The 18443-nt window shown below is 43.2% G+C and overlaps 1 long non-coding RNA gene across 1 annotated transcript; it reads left to right on the top strand.

Moving 5' to 3' along the window:
• The first annotated feature begins 12096 nt into the window (after positions 1-12096).
• LOC142290349 (uncharacterized) lies at positions 12097-12725 on the top strand. Its single transcript, XR_012750274.1, has 4 exons — positions 12097-12173; positions 12288-12358; positions 12459-12554; positions 12644-12725. It is a non-coding gene; the product is annotated as an uncharacterized LOC142290349 (long non-coding RNA).
• The last annotated feature ends 5718 nt before the right edge of the window (positions 12726-18443 follow it).

Genomic DNA, 18443 nt, shown 5'->3' with positions numbered 1-18443 from the left:
AGGAGTAATAAGTGTAAGAGATAACAAGATCTACAAGGTCCACACGTTCATCAGCACCAAGGCGGCAGGCATGGTACGGTGGGGGAGAGGGATTAACAAGGGCACATAGTATCAGCTAAATTGTTGAGGAAGGTGCAGTAGCCCAGGAAGAAATGGAGGATGAACTAGCGATGGGCATGGAAGATTCAGTAGATGAGGAAGAGCTTAATCACCTTTCTGTTGTGCGAGGTTGGGGGGAGAGGGCAGAGGAAGGAGGCACGATTCTCACCTCTCCGCCACCAACACAGCAAGGACTTGGTCCTCATGGATGCGCAAGACACATGAGCGCCTTCTTGCTGCACTACCTACAACATGACCCTCGGATTGTCCGAATTCGAAGAAATGCTGACTACTGGGTTGCCACACTGTTAGATCCGCGGAACAAGACAAAATTATGCAAAATAAGTCCTGCCATAGAAAGGGACGCACGTATGCAGGAGTATCAGCAGAAGCTGGTACGCAATCTTAGATCGGCTTTTCCACTAAACACCAGTGCTGCACAGAGTGAATCTCAACGCTTTGTCATGGCTAGGAGGAAATGGTCTTTTACTGCTGTGCTGAGACGGCGTTGAGTAGGGTGTCCCTGTAGAGTTGCAAATTTTGTCATCTACAAAATGAGTGGAAAAAGGCCAGATACTGGTGGAAAGGGGAACAGGTGTGTTAGAAAGGGGAAAAAAGTTTGTGTCCGTGGGTTTGGTGGTTAAGCAACAGTAACATCTGCTGAAGAAACACCATCTGTTACAGGGGGCCTGGCAGATTTGGATAAGGTGGTATATAGCCTAGATGGAAAAGGAGATGCTGGCAACCCGGAGTTTAGGCGGAGGATACTGAGCTGGGTGGCTCTGAAAAAAATAGTAGCCTGAACCGCGTTAGATGACACTCTGATCTGGAAACTGGGAACCCTTTTAGCATCACAGAGTCCACACACCCAGCACAGGAACTCACTGTTAACAACATAGGGGCCATTGCTTACGCAGTCCGTGTGCATAGGGGGCACACCTGTGGACAGCAGGCATAGCAGCATCAGCAGCCCAGTTAATGCCACTGTGCAGCACTAGCAGGACTGGTAGGACAGGAGCTGGTTGTAAGCGTTCCGCGTTACCAAGTGTGGTGGCGTCCTGCACTGACGGCCTATCCCTGCCTACCTCTGGCCTAAAGCCACAACGGGTTCAACACATGGAGGTGTGCTCTGTCTGAGCATAATAGAAGACTGCGCACCTCCTTGTTGTCTCCAGCCCCTTTTCTAACCTGGGTCCGCCCCAACCCAGGGTGGACCACAATGCACCTCCATGAGCCAAAAGCAGAGTGCCACATCATCAGTGACTTAACCAGTGGCCTATCCGTAACTGCCACTTCAATGATGACCTCATGGCAGCCACGCCCCAAACACCTCACCAGTCATCGTCTGACGAACAATGATGAGGTGCCAAATCATAGTGGCGGCCTCTGCGAGCCAGACCGGAGTGGCCACATCATCAGGACACCTGATGCCCTCTGGACTATCATGGACTGAGAACTCACGGACATGGCCAGTGAGTTCCTTAACGGACCTAGCCTCTGATGCACTAAGTGCCCGGACATGCTCAGTAGCCTGAACAACAGTCTCAGGAGACAGAGTTCTGCATGCTCTATAGCAGAGGTTCCCAACTCCAGTCCTCAAGGCACACCAACAGTGCATGTTTTCAGGATTTCTTTAGCATTGCATGGGTGTTGGATTCAGCACCTTTGCAGGTGATTAAATTATCACCTGTGCAATACTAAGGAAATCCTGAAAACATGCACTGTTGGTGTGCCTTGAGGACTGGAGTTGGGAACCTCTGCTCTATAGGCACGACACAGGACTTAAACACTGCACGGAGTCCAAGTACCTGTGCAAAGAGGCTTTTCGCACTAAGTCTGGGAGCATGCTAAGTAGCACAAACTGAGGACTTAGCCTCAGGAATGGCACAGTCATGGTGAGCATGCTCACTAGGCGAAACACTGTACTTAGGCTGTGTCTCAGGTAAATCGCCACACGAATGCGCACTAGCAGTCTCTCCACACTTAGACGTGGATGAGGAAGCAGCCAGCTGGACGACCAGAGGGATGGACAAAAATGGCAGCTGATGCCTGGGCGCAACTGGAACGGCAGCTGACTGCTTGCGTCTACGGCGGCACAGATTCATACCATCAGCTACCAGCCAAAATAAGAGGTGTACTTCCTCCCCTGGATAATCTGATATCCTTTTTTAAGGGACACGACCATCGCTACCAAATGTAGATGAGGCACCAAAAGAGCAGGTGCTTCAATGGATCTCCATTGCTCCATCAAGTGGCCTCTCCTCCACCTCAACTTCAATATCCCAAATACTCCATTCATCTGTGGTGTCAACCCAATCGCACATGCTCCCTAACAGATCCCAAGTTTCCACCAGCCCTGCTGAGTATGGGGTAACGGAGATGGTTGAGTCTGAAGAGCTGTTCAGTCACACTATAGCCTAGGAATCAGAAGTCTGCTACAAAGCTGCAGTGAGTCCAGACAAGGAAATGATCTGCACTGATGTCCATAAGCTTTGTAAGTCGAGTCTAGACCCAGATGAAGACGGTGCTGAGCATAATGTACACCCTCATTCCCAAACTGTAAATCATCCTGGTGGAGACAATGGGGAACATGCTGAGGAGACTCAGATACCTGATTGGAACGACAACTTTACTATTCAGTCAGGGCAGGAAGAGGTTGGCTCGGAGGAGTCAGGACAAGGGGAGTGAAAACAGACAGGGTGATGATGAGGTTGGAGACCCCACTTACTGTCAAACCAAAGTCAGTCAGTCGATGAGGTCAGCAGAGGAGGTGGAAGAGGATGCTACTGACGACGAGGTTACGTTGCGTCTTCCTGGACAGAGACAAAGTACTGGAAGCACGTCAACAACTGAATCCTCAGCCACAACTCTGCCTCTGAGCAGAAGTGGTGGTGGCTCTGCAGGTCGCATGGGCTGTAAGCCGTGCCTAGCCTGAGGCTTTTTATACATCACAAAAGATCACCAAAGTCATGTCATTTGTAAGATTTATCACCAATCTCTAAGTAGAGGCCAAAAACTCACTACTTTGAGTACTTCATCCATGAACTGTCACATGGATATAAAGTGATAGTGTGAGGGTGTATTGATGAGCTTTATCCACTGTGAATGCAACATGCTTACTTGCCGTTCATTGCATACATTGTTGCAGACTACCCACAAGGGGCTGCTTTTTTTTTTCCATCTGCCTTTGACCGTTTGGTCAATATAGCAATAGCAAAATGTTCTTCGGCTGTGGACTTGGACAGCGGAGGAGGTGCTGTCTGTGAAGTGAAGGAAAAGCAAAAGATGTGCGTTACAGCAAGGAGCCACCGCGGAAACTCTTCGGGGAATTGTGAGGGGACTCATGTTGGAATTTGGTGAGGAGGACCGTAATGCCTGTGAGCAGCATCCTGTGCTGGAGACCGACATTTTTCCCGAAAAGTCTATACTGTTTACCGGGGAGAGGATCGTAAACTCTGTATTTATGGCAACTGGACACCACAGTACCCGGGTATGGTAGGCTGGGACCAGATAGTAATGCGTGGACGCAACACTTTGTTTTCTTTGCAAAACACATATCTGTTCTGCTTTGGCTGACTATATAGACAATAAGACTTGATGCTCCTGCTCTGTCAATTTATCAGTCACAGTTAAAATCATAGAGTAACAGCGACACATGTTTGCATGGACTGTTGTTTTACAAGATTTCCAAGACTGTGTTGCTGAGCTGTGTGGTTTGCCTTCACACTGTTATCATCTGCCTTTTCTGTGAGGCTTCAGCTAACAAGGGTATTCAGGGGCGGTAATGGGTTTTGTCTATGTTTAGGTAGATAAGTTGTTAATTTTTTTGATGCGACACTGGTAAGTCGTGTTCGCACGCACATACACACACACACACACAATTACTCCTGCTACGCAGAGGGATTACCAGGTAGTAGGCAACTGTTTAGACAGTCCCTTGGTTAGGCAAAAGTTGTTGAGTAGGAGGTATAAATCACCATTACGAGTGTCGCAGCATAGGGGTGTAGGCTTTTGGAATTCTGAATAGATTGTTCTATTCTTTCAGTTTTATGCATGGTTCTTATTGTTTGTTTTTGGAAAGTTAAACAATCATTTATCAACCCAACTGCCTAGAGTCCTTTTCCTAGTGTGTGGTTTTGCTGTATACTGGGGAGCCCACCCTGTACACTACGTTACATGAATCATAAGTCGTAATGGAAAGTTCACTGTGCTACAATGCGGCCTAGCGGGGCTGTGCAACCACCGTCTGCCCCATCAAGTGCATCTGCGTACTCTTCATCCTCTGAGACTGTGGGGACAGCAGTCACACATGATTTTTGACGCTGACCTTCCACCCCTTTACCCGCTACAGGCAGTGTGATTGGCAGGTCGTCAGTTGTTTTTGAAGTGGAAACAGCTGCTGGTGTTGAGCTCTCTCAGACATCAAGAGAACCACCTTTGGATGAAGGCAACATTATATCCACACCTGCACCATCGTCACAGATTGCCTGGACTACCTGCAGTTAAAAATTGCGTAGCAGAAATGGAGAGGAGTGTAGAATGCACATGTGGTGTTCCTTGCTTGACAGAAGAGGAACCCTAAGGTAGTGTCCCTGAAAATTTTACTATGCCCCTAAAAGTGTCAGCACTTTTTGAAATTAAAATTGCGTAGCAGAAATGGAGAGGAGTGTAGAATGCACATGTGGTGTTCCTTGCTTGACAGGAGAGGAACACTATAGTAGTATCCCTGACAATTTTACTATGTCCCTAAAAGTGTCAGCACTTTTTGAAATTAAAATTGCGTAGCAGAAATGGAGAGGGGTGTAGAATGTACAGGTGCTGTAGGTAGCTGGACAGCAAATGAACACTAATTTAGTATCCCAGACACTTTTAGTATGCCACTAAGTGTCAGCATTGTTTGCAGTGAAAATTGCATAGCAAAAATGGACAGGTGTGTAGAATGCACAGGTGCTGTAGGTAGCTGGACAGCAACGGAACACTAACTTAGTATCCCAGACACTTTTAGTATGCCACTAAAAGTCTCAGCACTGTTTGCTATTAAAATTGTGTAGCAAAAATGGGCAGGTGTGTAGAATGCACAGGTGCTGTAGGTAGCTGGACAGCAAAGGCACACTAACTTAGTATCCCAGACACTTTTAGTATGCTACTCAAAGTGTCAGCACTGTTTGCAATGAAAATTGCTTAGCAAAGGAATTGCATGAGCTGATGTAGCCAGACGCTGTTATATAAAACCTTGCACAGCGTTGGCACGGACCTGCCTAGCAACAATGGCTATGAACGGCTGTAATGTAGCCCTGAAAAGTAGTCCCTAATCCCTAAAGCACTGTGTAGATTGCACCGTATGTCTATAGTGCACACAGCAGCAGCGACAACAGGAGCGGGAGCGGTGACTGTCACCCACCCGCAGCAGAGAGATAATGGCGGCGACGGGGGAAAATGGCCGTGTCTTATAGCGCAAGGACATGTGACATGCACAGCCTATGACACATGCCCTTGCTTTTTCTGCAAAAATTCACTTTGCTGTGTGTGTGTCTGTGATTTGCTGACAGCCTGGCCCACCACACTGTACACGCGGTTAGGAAAAAAAAAATGGCGATCGGCATTCTTTCAGCACTCAGCAGCAGCACCGATCTAAACCCCATCCCTCCGCACACTATACGCTGAATTTTGATAATATTATGATTCACAGTTACTCACACCATCACAGTGAAAAGCCAGCTAGTAACTAGGTATGCTTTTTGGCGATCGAACCGTTCTCGAACGTAACTCAAACTGCCAAACTTTTAGCAAATCGTTCGAGTTCGTCGAACGACTCGAACACCCCACAAAATCACTCGAACATGAAATTGGCGAACCTCGAACCTCGAACATCGCTCATGTCTACTGTTTAGCTAGTTCACAAGCAAAATTAGATGAGACACTATTAAGTAACAATACCTAGAAATGTGGTTTACTGGGTAATTTGGAGCACGCACTAAGAACTAGCAATACCTAGAAATAATAATAATAATAATAATAATAAAGTTTATTTATATAGCGCCAACATATTCCGCAGAACTTTACACTCAGGTGGGGGCTTGTACTGACAAAAACAAAACGAAATGTGGTTCACTGGGTAATTTACAGCAGGCACTGAAAAGTGCAAAGATCTATTTAGCTAGTTCACGAGCAAATTTAGAGCAGACACTAATAAGTAACAATACCTAGAAATGGGGTTCGCTGGCTGATTTGGAGCACACAGTAATAAGTAGCAATACCTAGTAATGTGGTTCACTGCATAATTTGGAGCAGGCACTTAAAAGTGCCAAAACCTATTTAGCTAGTTCACTAGAAAATTTAGAGCAAGCACTGAGTAACATAACCTAGAATTGTGGTTCACTGGATAATTTGGAGCAGGCACAAATAAGTTGCAATACCTAGAAATGTGGTTTACTGCTTAATTTGGAGCAAGTACTGAAAAGTGCAAAGTCCTGTTAAGGTAGTTCACTAGTATATTTAGAGCAGGTACTAATAAGTAAAAATACCTAGAAATGTTTTTCACTGGGTAATTTTGAGAAGGCAGTAATAGGTAGCAATACCTAGAAAGGTGGTTCAGTGGGTAATTTGGAGAAGGCACTGGAAAGTGCCAAGATCTATTTAACTAGTTTACTAGCAATTGTAGAGCAGGCCCTAATAAGTAACAATACCTAGAAATGTGGTTAACTGGGTAATTTGTAGCAGGCACTAATAATTTGCATTACCAAGAAATGTGGTTTCACTGTGTAATTTTGAGTAGGCACTGAAAAGAGCCAAGCCCTATTTAGCTAGTTCACTAGCAAATTTAGAGCAGGCATTGTAAGTAACAATACCTAGAAATGTGGTTTACTGGTTAATTTGGGGCAGGCTTTAAGAAGTTACAATACCTAGAAGTGTGGTTTACTGCATAATTTGGAGCAAGCACTGAAAAGTGCCAAGACCTATTTAGCTAGTTAGAAACAACAAAGAGCCAGCACCAATGTGCACTAAGGCATCAAATATTCCAAACTGCATTATAAAAATTTTTTTTTTTTTTTTTTTTTTTTTTTTTTTGAGATTTTTGGCAAAAAATTGCAATTTCTTGAGCTGCTTCGCCACGTCACGGCAAATCTCATTTGAAGCAGTCCTACACTAAAATATTTTTATAAAATGTGCCATGCGGCCTCACATATAAATAGCAGAACTGCTCTCAGCAGCACTCACCTGGTCTATTGCAGTCCCGTACCCATGACTGAGTCATGGCTGTGGGCGGGACAGGTCCAAGCAAATGCTGCATGAAGTATATATAGCCTGTGGACAAAGCCTGATGACCCAATGTGAACAGTCACCAAACGCCAAAATCTATACAGATGGAATACATCCCAAATTGGGGTGCATAGCAAGGTGGAGGTCAACCACCGACCAATTCAACAAAGAAACAACAAAGAGCCAGCACCAATGTGCACTAAGGCATCAAATATTCCAAACTGCATTATAAAAATTTTTTTTTTTTTTTTGAGATTTTTGGCAAAAAATTGCAATTTCTTGAGCTGCTTCGCCACGTCACGGCAAATCTCATTTGAAGCAGTCCTACACTAAAATATTTTTATAAAATGTGCCATGCGGCCTCACATATAAATAGCAGAACTGCTCTCAGCAGCACTCACCTGGTCTATTGCAGTCCCGTACCCATGACTGAGTCATGGCTGTGGGCGGGACAGGTCCAAGCAAATGCTGCATGAAGTATATATAGCCTGTGGACAAAGCCTGATGACCCAATGTGAACAGTCACCAAACGCCAAAATCTATACAGATGGAATACATCCCAAATTGGGGTGCATAGCAAGGTGGAGGTCAACCACCGACCAATTCAACAAAGAAACAACAAAGAGCCAGCACCAATGTGCACTAAGGCATCAAATATTCCAAACTGCATTATAAAAATTTTTTTTTTTTTTGAGATTTTTGGCAAAAAATTGCAATTTCTTGAGCTGCTTCGCCACGTCACGGCAAATCTCATTTGAAGCAGTCCTACACTAAAATATTTTTATAAAATGTGCCATGCGGCCTCACATATAAATAGCAGAACTGCTCTCAGCAGCACTCACCTGGTCTATTGCAGTCCCGTACCCATGACTGAGTCATGGCTGTGGGCGGGACAGGTCCAAGCAAATGCTGCATGAAGTATATATAGCCTGTGGACAAAGCCTGATGACCCAATGTGAACAGTCACCAAACGCCAAAATCTATACAGATGGAATACATCCCAAATTGGGGTGCATAGCAAGGTGGAGGTCAACCACCGACCAATTCAACAAAGAAACAACAAAGAGCCAGCACCAATGTGCACTAAGGCATCAAATATTCCAAACTGCATTATAAAAATTTTTTTTTTTTTTGAGATTTTTGGCAAAAAATTGCAATTTCTTGAGCTGCTTCGCCACGTCACGGCAAATCTCATTTGAAGCAGTCCTACACTAAAATATTTTTATAAAATGTGCCATGCGGCCTCACATATAAATAGCAGAACTGCTCTCAGCAGCACTCACCTGGTCTATTGCAGTCCCGTACCCATGACTGAGTCATGGCTGTGGGCGGGACAGGTCCAAGCAAATGCTGCATGAAGTATATATAGCCTGTGGACAAAGCCTGATGACCCAATGTGAACAGTCACCAAACGCCAAAATCTATACAGATGGAATACATCCCAAATTGGGGTGCATAGCAAGGTGGAGGTCAACCACCGACCAATTCAACAAAGAAACAACAAAGAGCCAGCACCAATGTGCACTAAGGCATCAAATATTCCAAACTGCATTATAAAAATTTTTTTTTTTTGAGATTTTTGGCAAAAAATTGCAATTTCTTGAGCTGCTTCGCCACGTCACGGCAAATCTCATTTGAAGCAGTCCTACACTAAAATATTTTTATAAAATGTGCCATGCGGCCTCACATATAAATAGCAGAACTGCTCTCAGCAGCACTCACCTGGTCTATTGCAGTCCCGTACCCATGACTGAGTCATGGCTGTGGGCGGGACAGGTCCAAGCAAATGCTGCATGAAGTATATATAGCCTGTGGACAAAGCCTGATGACCCAATGTGAACAGTCACCAAACGCCAAAATCTATACAGATGGAATACATCCCAAATTGGGGTGCATAGCAAGGTGGAGGTCAACCACCGACCAATTCAACAAAGAAACAACAAAGAGCCAGCACCAATGTGCACTAAGGCATCAAATATTCCAAACTGCATTATAAAAATTTTTTTTTTTTTTTTGAGATTTTTGGCAAAAAATTGCAATTTCTTGAGCTGCTTCGCCACGTCACGGCAAATCTCATTTGAAGCAGTCCTACACTAAAATATTTTTATAAAATGTGCCATGCGGCCTCACATATAAATAGCAGAACTGCTCTCAGCAGCACTCACCTGGTCTATTGCAGTCCCGTACCCATGACTGAGTCATGGCTGTGGGCGGGACAAATTCTGAATTTATTGAGAGACTTAACAGCAACGATCTTGGGCTAAAATTCACATTTGAAGTCAGTGCAGATAGTCTAGCCTTTTTGGATCTTAAAATATCAAAGGACTTAGGAGGGGGATTGGTCACTAGCATCTATAGGAAACCCACAGCGACAAACAGTTTATTAAGATGGGAGAGCCATCATCCAGCACCCCTGAAGAGGGGGATTCCTAAGGGACAATTCCTCAGGCTTAGACGAAATTGTTCGTCCCTGTCAGATTTCGAATCCCAGGCCTTAGACATGGGAGGTCGGTTTCGACAGAGGGGATATCCCCTGCACGTACTAGAACCAGAATACAAATGTGCTAGACTAACCCCAAGGAAAGAACTTGTTAGGCCACAAAAAAGACAAAAGGATGAGCAGATTACCCGACTAATAGGAACGTATGACGATCACAATCCCAGGATAATGGAGGTGCTTAGGCGTTATTGGCCGATCCTCAAATCTGATCCAGATATAGGGAAATGCATTTCTTCGCATGCCAGTGTCACATTTAGAAGAGGGAGATCAATAAGGGACAAGTTAACACATAGCCATTTTTTGGCCCCAGAGGGGCAAGGGACCTGGTTGGATCGGAAGCCTCAAGGGACATTCAGGTGTGGTAGATGCAGCTACTGCCCACGAATTAACCAAAACAAAGAGTTCCATAACAACAAGACAGGCAGAGTCTTTAGGATTAAAGATTTTGCAAACTGCAGGACCCAAGGAGTAGTGTATCTGTGCACTTGCAGCTGCCCCATGGGATACGTGGGTAAAACTAAGAGGGAACTACGTGTCAGAATTGGGGAGCACTTGGGGGATATTGGCCATAAGAGAGACACGGCTTTAGCCCGACATATTAATACATGCCATAATGGAGACGCGGGCACGATATCTTTTCAAGTGATCGAGGTGGTCAAGAAACCAATTCGGGGGGGTGACTGGAACAATAAAATCCTCCAACGCGAGGCTAGGTGGATATTTCTGTTAGATTCTGTTTCCCCGGTCGGAATAAATGAGAATTTGAGCTTTGTCAGCTTTATATAAGCCCTTCTGGCTTCTGGTGTAGGATAGGAAAGGCATCTTCTTGCCAATTTCTGGGTCATTTTTACCTATTTTCATTATAAGATAATCCAAGAACCCCTAGAGACATGCAATGGCATTCTCATAGACTCAGACAGACTATTATCACTGTGTCTCTAGTCTGTATGAACTGACACAGGCAGCATGTGCTAGCTGACTAATACAGGTTGTCTCACAAGACAATCTCAGTGGACAATATGCATAAGCATGTGGAGACACTTGGTCTTAGGTGGAACGATCCTGACTGTAGGTATTACTGAGAAGAGTAGGTATAGCAATTAGTGTCGCTGAGGTTGGATGCGATTCAGTATTACACTTGATTTGAGTGCTAGCAACCAGTATAGGGCTATCATGTTGTCAATCTGAGCTATATCACATCTGGTCGGGCAGGATCTGTCTGTATCCAGGCTAATGCGGTTGCTGGGACGCCTGGGTGTGACTGTCACTGAGGGCGGCTGCAACTGGGTGATAGGTCAGTCCCTGCAGTGCCAGTCATGAGGATTGGATGTGGGACCTGTCAATCCGTCCCTGAAGCTTCACCTCCGGCCATACAGGATCCGTCTCTGATTGGTCCACTAACATGTCCATCTCGGAGTACAGGAAGTCCCTGCAGTGCGAGTCATGAGGATTGGATGTGGGAGCTGTCAATCCGTCCCTGACGCGTCACTTCCGGCCACACAAGATCCGTCTGCGATTGGCCCATCAATATGTCCATTTTGGAGAACAGGATGTCCCACCCCCATATTGGGGTGCGGGCATTTTAAAAGATCTGATGGCACTGATGAGGCAGGCAGGTAGCAGGGACAGTACGGACCATTGGATCGTCAGCCCGGGAGGTCACATCGCTGCGCCCTGAGGAACTTTATACGTCTAAGCGCTTGGTACCTTGGTCACTATAGACTGAGCCTCTTGCTGGTAGGTAACTCTCCTTATTTAATCAGGACTGCATATAATATCCAGTATCTGGATATGCTTGATGGGATAAAACCTGGCACTAGAGCTAGTTGTACATTATGTTTTCCCAGGACGTGTTCATGTACTGGTGGGATCTGAAGCAGGATTTCCACTAAGGAAACACCTAGGGCTTCTTCTAATGAAATACCAGTGCCCAGGTAATGACAAGTGATAGGGCAATGTAAGCCAATATGCATCTGCCCTGCATGTGAGCTATACAATATGCTTCTCTCTACAGGGAGCTAACCAGGGGAGCCGGATCCACAATTTAAGAGAGGGCAGACATCTACTTTGTTAGTAAATGCACGCTGCACTTCATCTTAAGTGCCAAAGTGTATATCACCTACCATCTAAAACCGTCATCCAGACTTATAGGTATTTTTGACATTGATGCCTTTGTTTGGTTATGTGAGTTTAGAGTATGTAAACCCCCTTGGCCTTTGAGATGATTTTCTTTTCTCTTATAGCAAAGGCCTAGAAGTGGCGCCAAAGGGCTGACTGGTCCTGGAGAACATTATGCATCATTTACCTACTATGGGTATGCTCTGTTCTAGTATTAGATACCACAAGACACCATCTTCATGGTATGATGTGGAGAGATGTTACTTTAAAACATAGACTCATATATTTATTGTCTGTACTGTCTATGTAGATATGGTGATGCTAGATACGGAACAACACTAATACTACATGTTGGAGGAGAAGAAAAGTGGACCTAAGAAGGTAGTGGCACAAATACACTGATAGGTGTGATTACTGCATGGTGCAGAGATACTTTGGAGGCACAATGACTAACATGCTGTGTAACTATATTTAATTCCAGGGGGACACCTGTAGTCCTCTGTGTTGATGGTATCAAGCTATATTGTACAAGCATATCCTGCTGCTGTTATTACATCACACTTGGATGCAGTTCCAAGTAAGTCTTGTAGGTAAAGGGGATTTCTTGGAGATTGGTTGGATTTTATATTGAAAGACACCAACTGTCTGTTTTTGTCTATTTCACAGGTGTTTGTTGGCTAAATCACCCCTGATGAACCCCCGAACATTTATTTAGGAGGGGGGGAAACGCGTCGGGAGGAGCTGTGGGTACCGGTCTTGTCGGGCCCATCAGCTCTGTCCTAAACTGCTGTTTACAGTATCTGGACTGCAGCATAGTCTGCAATCCTAGTCAGGAACCAACAGATTTTAATATATTATATGTTGTCCTGGTCGTCTCACAATGCACCTGGTGGTGGTGGTATAGGTCAGTGGAGTACAGGGATATATAGGGACAGCCACCCGGAGCGGGGAGTGTTCAAAACTTTACAACACTCTCCGCAAGTAGGCAGGAGGAGTTGAGGAGTATTGTAGTCCCTCCTAGTTCACTGAGAGCCATTAAACTATCAACTATCTATCTTTGCACGCTCCCTCTGCTCTCCACTAGGCCGTATTTGATCACTGTGTTTTCGTGTCTATGTCAGATATTTGGTGTCGTATATTGGGAGGAGCTGTGGGTACCGGTCTTGTCGGGCCCATCAGCTCTGTCCTAAACTGCTGTTTACAGTATCTGGACTGCAGCATAGTCTGCAATCCTAGTCAGGAACCAACAGATTTTAATATATTATATGTTGTCCTGGTCGTCTCACAATGCACCTGGTGGTGGTGGTATAGGTCAGTGGAGTACAGGGATATATAGGGACAGCCACCCGGAGCGGGGAGTGTTCAAAACTTTACAACACTCTCCGCAAGTAGGCAGGAGGAGTTGAGGAGTATTGTAGTCCCTCCTAGTTCACTGAGAGCCATTAAACTATCAACTATCTATCTTTGCACGCTCCCTCTGCTCTCCACTAGGCCGTATTTGATCACTGTGTTTTCGTGTCTATGTCAGATATTTGGTGTCGTATATTTTTCTACCATTAATTTGAATAAATAATTTATTTTTATAGAGGTGTGTTTAAGTGGTTTTCGTGACACATCTCTGTCTACCCTGCACATCCTTATTCTACACTATCACTCTCATATCTATTTCAACTACCTATGATTAAACCCCTAGCTAAGCTATCTGTTTAGCAGCAGCAGCGGCAGCACCTTCCCTAATCTTTAACATTCACAAAATGATGCCGATGCCACATGTCCCTCTGCATATAAAATGAGGACATCTGATTTAGACAGCAAATGACACAAGCCCTTGTGTCTGAACCTTGTGGATGCTTTGTGCACTGTAATTGGCTGCAATAACACCCAAAAATACAGTTAAGAAAGAAAAAAGGTGCAGATCCACTGGCTTCTGACAAGTCCCCACCCCCTCTAGTGATTAAACACATTTCCCTATTCATCATACAGTACCATAATCTTATCTAAAAGGATAACATGTTGTTATTAGAAAAGCATTTTTGGAAAATGCAGTCAGTTATTGAACAAATCCAAACATTCCGACTTTTGGTTAAAATTCTCGTGTTACTGAGCCCGAGCCGTACTGGCAGTGATGTCACAGAGTTCACAGCTCCCCCACTGTTGTCAGTGAACTCCTGTAAACCTGCTACTGGATTGCCAGACTGTCAGATTGCAGAACACATCCACACATCAGTCCCACATTCCAGAAGCTGGTTCAACTGAAATACCAAGGAGCAGCCAGGGAGTCCCAAGTGTGAACTCCAGTGACCTGACTAGCAGATTGCCATACAGCTGTGTCGCTGTGTCCCACAATTCAGCAGTCAATCAAGCAGAGGGTTCATAAGTTGTCACACTTGGTACCATGGGAACCTGGCTGTGAACTTCAGTGACCTGACTTACGTCACTCTTCTCCCAGCCGGTTGCCCTGCTGCTCTCATTGTCTCCCAGGAGCTGCAGTGATCATTCTTGTTTTTCACCACTGCAGCTTCTGAATGTAGCCTAGCCAGGATCATCGTGCGACGTTGTGTGGATTACTTCGGACCTGCAGCGGTGTTTTTGGGGTTAATATATTAATGAAAGTGGGTGTATTTTTTAAAAAATATTTCAAATAAAGGATTTTTGTGAGGGTGTTCTTTATCTTTTTACTTATACGGTTGCTAAGGGAGTTCATAGATACCTTTCCATTAGCAACCCAAGGCTTGATGGCAGCTGTGATTTTTGACAAATCACAGCTTACATAAACTTCATATATTACCTTGATTGCCTCGGACCTAGGGCAATTGAGATAATCCAGGTAAAGCGCCCCAATTTGCAAAATTAATGGATGCGCCAATTGTGGGGCAGCTGCGGGCTACTATTTATCAGCTGGGGAGGGCCAAATAATCATTGACCTTCCAAGCCTGAGAATACCAGTCCCCAGCTCTCTCCTTTACCTGCACTGGTTACCCCAAATAGGTGGGGACTACATATAACATTTTGTTTTTCCACTGAGCCTGCCAATCACTGTAATGCCGGTAGCAAAGTTGGCTACAGCGTTACTGTAATTGGCAGGCAAAATCAGGTACCAGACATGTTGTGTGGGAGGTCTCAAACTCATGAGGCGAATATAAACATAGTCGACCAGTAGCAAATATTCAGAATCCTTAATAATTGTGTAAGTAACAAATAGTGCGTAATATATTAGATCATCATTAACCCTCACCATAAAATGCAGTGTCAGAAGTATGCAAAAGAACATTTAAACTAGCCTAATGCATTTTGGAAATGAGTCCTTTGAACTGATGATGTTAAAATAGAAGTCTTTGGCCACAATGATCAAAGATATGTATTGAGATAAAAAAAAGGCACAGAATTTCAGGAAAAGAATATCTCGCTAACCATTAAGCATGGGGGTGAATCAATCATGCTTTGGGATTGTGTTGCAGCCTATGAAACGAGGAACATTTAATGGATAAAGGAAATAATGGATTCAATGATATGACAACAATGTTTTGATGCAAACACCACCATTTGTAAAAAAAGCTGAAGTTGAAAAAGGCTTCTACAAATGGATAATGATACTAAACACATGTTAAAATCCATATTAGACTACCTCAAAAGGCACAAACTAGAGGTTTTTCAATGGCCTTCAGAGTCCCCTGATCTGAATATCATTGAAAATCTGTGGCTAGACCTCTAAAGAACAGCGCATGTAAGACGACCCAGGAATCTCACAGTACTGGAAGATTTTTTCAAAGGAAAAATGGGTGAAAGTCCTTCAGACAAGTATAGAAAGACTTTTGTCAGATTTTAAAAAGCATTTACAAGCTGTGATACTTGCCAAAGGTGGTGCTACTAGGTGCTAATCATGCAGGGTGGCCAATCTTTTCCATCAGCCCTTTTCCTTTTATGTTAATTATAAAGTGTAAAAACTGAAAATATATTTTTTTTTGCCTAACATACAAATTAAATGGGTTGTCTTTAATTTATGCCATTTAGAAATCATTTCTTCCTCAACCTGCTAAACTGGTAACATTACCAGTAATTTTGACAATGGGTGCCCAAACTTTAAAATTTTCACTGTAATTTAAAAAAAAAAAAAAAAAAAAAAAAAGGTGTAGGATTCAATCTATTTTTGATAGGCAGCCAAGGTTAAGATGAAAGCTGAGGGTTGCAGTTTGGGTTTCCAATTGAAGTTTTAACTACATTCCGGTCAAACCTGGCGAACCTAAACATCCATGGCTCTGATCATCTCTAGAGCTGAGTAATTTTAGTATTGGAAAAGTTATTTATGATTTTTTTAGTTCAAATAAATAGATGATATTAATGAGAAAATTTGATAATTTCCTCCTGCTTATCTTTCAGTGGAGTCAATGCACATAATACTACAGATTTTACAGTCTGCAAAAAACAATTGCATAGATTCAATTTCCATTGTGACTCGAAATCTTAAATAACCTGTTATCCTTGTTTAGCCACCATATTAAGTACAATTGATATTGTGATGTGTTCACTCAAAGGGTGACCATTTTTAGCAACGTAAATTGTGTTCTACCCAATAACCTATTATAAATAAATTATGTAGCATTTTAATGGAATTTGTACATCCTCAGTAGGACAAAATAGTCTATTGTAAAGTAATATTGCCATAGAACTTTTAAAATCCTTGTTTGTTCAGCTGCTATGAATAATTTAAGAAAATGATATCTTTAAGTTGAATTTTCATGTGGGCTTTAAAGCTGGAAAGAATGTAATGAATATTGAAAGGAAGTGAATTCTAAAGTAATGGACAGTGTGAAAAAATAAATGAGAAGGTGACAGAAATAGGAAAAGGTATTAACGTGAAATACTGAATCTTTGGATATAATTTGACTATAATGCATACATTTGTACTTGGAGATGACATTGAATGTGGTGATAAAAATGTACATCTTTGTTGAAAAGTAATATAAAATGAGACAGTGTGAAGGGGGAGTTGTAGACTATTATATTTACAGGAGCAAGCAAACCCATATTACTAAAAAAAATAAAAAAGGAAAGCCTACGTGCATGAAACCTGCATGACTGCAGTCCTTTTGGATTGAAATTATGGACCCCTAGGCAGTGGCACAGCTTGTAATGTTTCATGGTTCCTTAGTGGGACAGTATTCCCCTTTGGAAGCAAGGCTTAGAGAGGAGAAAAACTCAGTAATATTTTATCTGTATAAAGTCAGAAATACGCAGATGAACAGACACCATAGAATGATATACTTTCTCTATTACAGATCAATAAATCCGTTTGTGGGATACCTTAACCCTGAGTAAGACAACTTTGACTACAGGTACAGTATGTTTACAGATTTTCATTACAGAAATCTGAGCTTGGCATTTAATATGAACAATTTGCAGATATTTAATGTATGGAATTCTTTTGACTGAAAAATGTTTGGTTCAAATTTACCAAAAAGGGAGAGTTAATCACTACAATCAAGAGAAAAGATTGTAAGTAGTAATGGTTGGATCCGCATAGGTTCAAAAGTACCTGAGCCCTGGGCTCAGAGTTGTCTGAGAACTCCGTATAACAATACAGATCCAGCAAATCAGGTAATTAAAAAAAATAAAGAAAATAAGCTAAAAGCAGGTGTGTTATACTCACCAGTTTCCCGTCTGGCTGTAACACTGCTTCTGGGGCAGCTCATACTATTTCCGGGGCCACTCATTATTCTTCATACATATGCACTGCTTCCTCTGCCCACCTGTAGTCCCAGCGTCTCTGATTGTTTGCAGTCAAATCGCGAAACCCACTTTGTCTGACAGCATATCTGACTGCTTTCAATTACAGAGGCTGTGTGTGTCCCTATTTGTAAAAATACATTAAAAAAATTGGTGTTGGGTCTCCCATATTATGATACCCAGCCCCCAGCCGTGTGCATATCTTGGCTGTTTATCAAAATAAGAGGGACTGCATGTGGCTTGATTTTTTTCATTATTGAAATAAATAATTTTAAAAAATCAGTATGCGGTCCCCCTCAATTTTGATACCCAGTTATGATAAAGCCAACAGCTGGAGGTTGTTATTCTCAGGCTAGGGAGGACCCATAGTTATTGGACCCACCCAGCCTTTAAATAAGCAGCATGCAGCCCCCAGGATTGTTGCGTCCATTAGATGCAACAATCCCGGAACTTTACTTGGCTCATCCGATTGCCCTGTGTGCTAACAATAAGGGTAATAAAAGGTTAATGACAGATCACAACTGCCACTAAGCCCTAGATTAGTAAAGGGAGGCATCTATGAGAACCCAGCCCCAATTACTAAACTGTAAATGAAAAGAAAACACAAACACTTAAAAAAATCCATTATTTGAAATAAAATACAAAAACACATCATTCTTGTCCCCTTTATTAACCCTCACACACCCAGTTCGAACATAAGATAAGATAAGCTAAATAAGATGATCACACAACTGCGGGCTGC

This window comes from Anomaloglossus baeobatrachus, chromosome 2 (assembly GCF_048569485.1).
Source record: "Anomaloglossus baeobatrachus isolate aAnoBae1 chromosome 2, aAnoBae1.hap1, whole genome shotgun sequence".
Classification (NCBI taxonomy): domain Eukaryota; kingdom Metazoa; phylum Chordata; class Amphibia; order Anura; family Aromobatidae; genus Anomaloglossus; species Anomaloglossus baeobatrachus.
This window is presented reverse-complemented; position numbering and strand designations above follow the sequence as displayed.